Source organism: Macrotis lagotis, chromosome 2, assembly GCF_037893015.1.
Source record: "Macrotis lagotis isolate mMagLag1 chromosome 2, bilby.v1.9.chrom.fasta, whole genome shotgun sequence".
Lineage (NCBI taxonomy): Eukaryota > Metazoa > Chordata > Mammalia > Peramelemorphia > Peramelidae > Macrotis > Macrotis lagotis.
Genome location: NC_133659.1, coordinates 4,461,056 through 4,465,394, shown reverse-complemented (window position 1 = coordinate 4,465,394; position 4,339 = coordinate 4,461,056). Strand labels below are relative to the sequence as shown.

At 39.0% G+C, this 4,339-nt stretch overlaps 1 long non-coding RNA gene across 1 annotated transcript; it reads left to right on the top strand.

Annotated features, from left to right (window-relative positions):
- The first annotated feature begins 1,294 nt into the window (after positions 1–1,294).
- Positions 1,295–3,817, top strand: LOC141510911 (uncharacterized). Its single transcript, XR_012475188.1, has 3 exons — positions 1,295–1,387; positions 2,957–3,024; positions 3,781–3,817. It is a non-coding gene; the product is annotated as an uncharacterized LOC141510911 (long non-coding RNA).
- The last annotated feature ends 522 nt before the right edge of the window (positions 3,818–4,339 follow it).

Sequence of the window (4,339 nt, the reverse complement as noted above, 5' to 3'; positions counted from 1 at the left end):
GGAACTTATGGTTCAATAGTACAAATAGACTTTATACAGAAACACAAGAAAATCCATTATTAAGTGTGTCTAAGAAAAAGGGGGGGGGTCTTAGTGTCATTAGATTCAGGGAAAAGACAGGAAGGAAGGAAGAGAGGAAAGAAAAGAGAAAAGAAAAAAAGAGAAGATGGATAAAGCACCGGCCCTGGAGTCAGGAGTACTTGGGTTCAAATCCGGTCTCAGACACTTAATAATTACCTAGCTGTGTGGCCTTGGGCAAGCCACTTAACCCCATTTGCCTTTCAAAAACCTTAAAAAAGAGAGAGAGAGAAGAAAAAAAAAATCAAAGACCTCTTTTTCACCCTAGGGTTCAGGACAGACTTCACAGAGGTCATAGCAAACATGTTCTTCATGTTAGGCACATTTAATTCAGAGCCTGAGGGTGTGATATGTGACTCCCCTGAAGCACTGTCTCTCACTCCTACTTTGGGAACTGTTTGCTTCTCCTCATTCCATGAATTGTTTATGATTCTGAATACCAAAAATGCACCAACATATTCAGTTGATAAAAGATCCTCTGCCGTGTGGAATCTATGGGGAAGATGCCATTGGAGACCAGGGGAGGAGGCTGACCTTTCCTAGCACTTCTGGAACATTCCTGTTTGCATTTATTCCATAGAGGAAAGAGGTTGTTCACTTCAATGACTTCAATAGCATAACAAAGCCATTCATTTCTCAAATGGCTGCCTATCCTAACATTTCATGTTACAGTTGTATAGTTATTGGTCTAAAATAGTTTTCTCTTTCATTGAATAGAAATTCTTAATATCAACTTTACTTTAAAAGGCAATATGCAGCAGAATTAACCTGAAAATTAGGAATATTTTTCTAGGAAGAAGATTATAAATCACATTCAAATAGAGTTTTGTTTCATTATCTGAATAGAAAAAATGATGAGCCAATCACGTCAAAAACAGCAAATGACAATTAATGTATATATCTGTGGAATGGCCAGAGAAACCACAAAGGTACCCAGTGCCTTAGGGTGGGGAAGGGTAGTGAGTATCAGATGCCATGACCATGAGTTATATGGATCAGTTGAAATCTATTTGACTGGAGCAAGTCACCACATTAATAATCTTATAGACAGATTAAAAGAGACTGTGCTTTAAGGGTGAAGGAGTTTGGTGGTCTCTCATATTCTCTCTGCTCATTACATCATAGAGGAGTTAAGAACATAAGAACAACAAAGAGGAATGGACAAAGAATTGGCCTGGGAACCAAAACTCCCAACACTCAAGTCCTAGCTCTGCCTATTAGGCCCTGTTGGATTCTGGGCAAAACAGGTACCTTAAGTCAGATACCATACCTGGGAAGCATCAAGGCATGAGTTCCATGGCATCATAGGGTGAGTTGTGTAAAGATTATCAACCCCCAAATTACAGATGAAAGAGACTTCAGAAGAGTAAGTGATCTACTCATGTTAACACACCTCAATGAGTGTTTGAGTAGAAATCAAATCTAGATCTTCTCCAAGGCAGGGTTACAGATTATTAAGAAAACACAATTTAATCATATAATTAATAATTGCTATGAGGGTGATAAGGGTAACAATTTCCATATAATAATGAACATTAACAATCCAATAGGAAAGGAACAATATGACCAAGTCTGGATTCAGAATCAAGACTTCAAGTCCTGCTTAAGACACCTCTGGGTGACCCTGGACAAGATACATGACCTCTCTAGACTCTTCACAACCCTCTCAGACCCTAGTAGAGAAAGGCTGTGGAATTCTTCCCTGGAAGCCCCTCAACAAGCCCCATCCTTCCCCACTAGCACACTTACAAAGAATACTAACACTTACGAGGAACTCTAATCAAAACAACCAGAGGACAGATGAATATTGTCAACACTGCTGTCTTTGCTTCCCAAGTGTGGCATCTGCTTTAGAGAAGGTACGTAGTTTGCCCAGAATCCAACAGGGCCTAATAGGCAGAACTAGGACTTGAGTGTTGGGAGTTTTGGTTCCCAGGCCAATTTTTTGTTCATTCCTCCTTGCTATTCCTGTTTTCTTAACTCCTCTATGATGTGATGAGCAAAGAGAATATGAGACACCACCAGACTCCTTCAAACAGAACTAGACAGAGATTTGGACACTCTTCAAACCAAAGGACAATCTTCAATTAATTCTATGAGCCTAGAAAGTCAAAGTTGATATATGGATCTTTCAGAATCACATAGTTTCTGAGTTGGGATATTTTTTCACACACATCCTGTCAACTCATGCCTGAAAAGAATCCTCTCCACAACAGTCAACAAGTGGTCATTTGCTATTGAAGACAACCAGTGTCTTCAGACCAGGCCAGGTCAATGGGGCCTCTTCTTGGTCCTTGTACCTTGGCCTCACTTTATGTTGCCTCTGGTTTGACCAAAGGTCTGCCATCCACAGGTGACAGTGATCTTTGCCAGAGTTCATTTAACATTTTCAGTTATAAATACATCTTTGCTTTCCTTAGTATCAGGAATCACAGAAAACTCTTAAGACGGCAATAGGATATGAACAAATAACCTGTGGGAACCTACTTACTTTTTTGAAGACTGAAGTCATTGGCAAAAGTCAAGGCAGGTTACTAAAAACATCCTTCCTATCTTGTTTTCACAGATTCTATGGGGCTTTTGAAAATGAGATTTAAAAAGCCTGAAATTCATTACAGGCCCTTAATTGCCAGTTTCTCCACAAAATAGATGTTTATATGCAGGCTTCAGAATAGCTGCCATTCATTGGCGGGAGATCTGGCACTGTCGAAGTTTCAATAAACAGCAATGTTTTACAAAGTTTGCAAAAGCATAATTAGTCCTCAAGGCACAATATTTTAAAGCATCAAACACTTGTTCTCCAGATGTACTAGTGGGATCTGCAGTTTCAGAGGCAGCTTGTTGCCATCTCACTGAAGTCCATGTCTTTTTATGACAGAAAAATGGATTCACATCTTGTGTCTACTTAGAGGAAAAGAACAAGGAATGACCACAGCGTATTTGAAGGTGCTATCCGCTATGTTATTATTTGTAAATATCTCATACTTGGGGTATGCAATAATTGGTGACGTTCCCTAGGAATCATCCCCTGTAATAAAATCAGAGCCTTCATTGATCTTCACCGACTAGTAGGCAACTTTAGTAAGTAAGTCTTGGAAAGTTGCCTGGGACTCAGAGAGATTCAGGAACTCACCCAAAGTGGCACAGTTAATCAATTGAAACGGAAGGATCTGAATACCAGTTTTCCTGATGTGAATAAATGGCGGAGATGCTATTGGGATACATTTATTAGACTCCAAATTTATTGCTAAGCAAATAATGGGCTTACCTCGGTTCTGCAAAGAACAGCTATCTAGTTAATTCTCTTAGGCTTAAGAGGCCCTTGGAGTAGTAAATATCTAGTAGTTATTTCAGAAATGCCCAAGTTTAAGTCTGTCCTCTTGATACTTAGTAGTCATTCCCTAAGACCGAATTACAGAAAACATAACAGCCATCATCAGTGGAAGAAGTTCTCCTCCAAACTAAGTTAACCCAGGCAGTCCCTGTTTCAAGTCACTGTGAAACCTGAAAGTTATTTTGGGGAAAATTATCCCATTTGATTTTTGCAGCCAGTCCCTTGAGGCAGTAGTCTATAGACCTTCTCTGACCTGATTTGTTGATGACTGAATTAAGATTGAGAGAAGTGGGTTGTTTTTCCTAAAGTGACCTAACCGTTAAGAAGCAGAAACTGATTTTGAAGCCAGGCTTTTGTTTTCACTCTAGGTGGAGAATTGCATCCAATCAATCAATAATCCAGATTAAGTTCCCACTATGTAAAAGTGCCAGGGACACAAGCACAAAGCATGAAATCATCTCTTCTCTCCCTCAGATTACATTCTAAGGAAAGAGACATGAGCTTGAACATCCATCTAAAGAATAAAAACCTGTACATACACATGAGCAAGAGGTTGGATGGAAATGATTGGAGAGGAAGGTAGCTTCTACTACCATGCCTTTTGTCTAAGAAATAGCTGTAACAAAACGTTAAGTCTAAAAATTACGTCAAATTATTTGTTGATGAGCAAGCAGACTTCAGAAAACATTTAGAAAAACTTACATGAACCAATGCTGAGTGAAATAAGCAGAACCAGGAGAACATTGCACACAGTGACAGCAACATTGTGAGATGATCAGCTATGATAGACTTAGCTCTTCTCAGGAGTACAAGGATCAAAGACAATTTTAAAAATATTTTATTTATTTTTTCAACTACATGCAAAGATATTTTTTCAGCAATCTTTTTTGGTAAGGTTTTGAAATTTTGCATTTTTCTCCCTCCCTC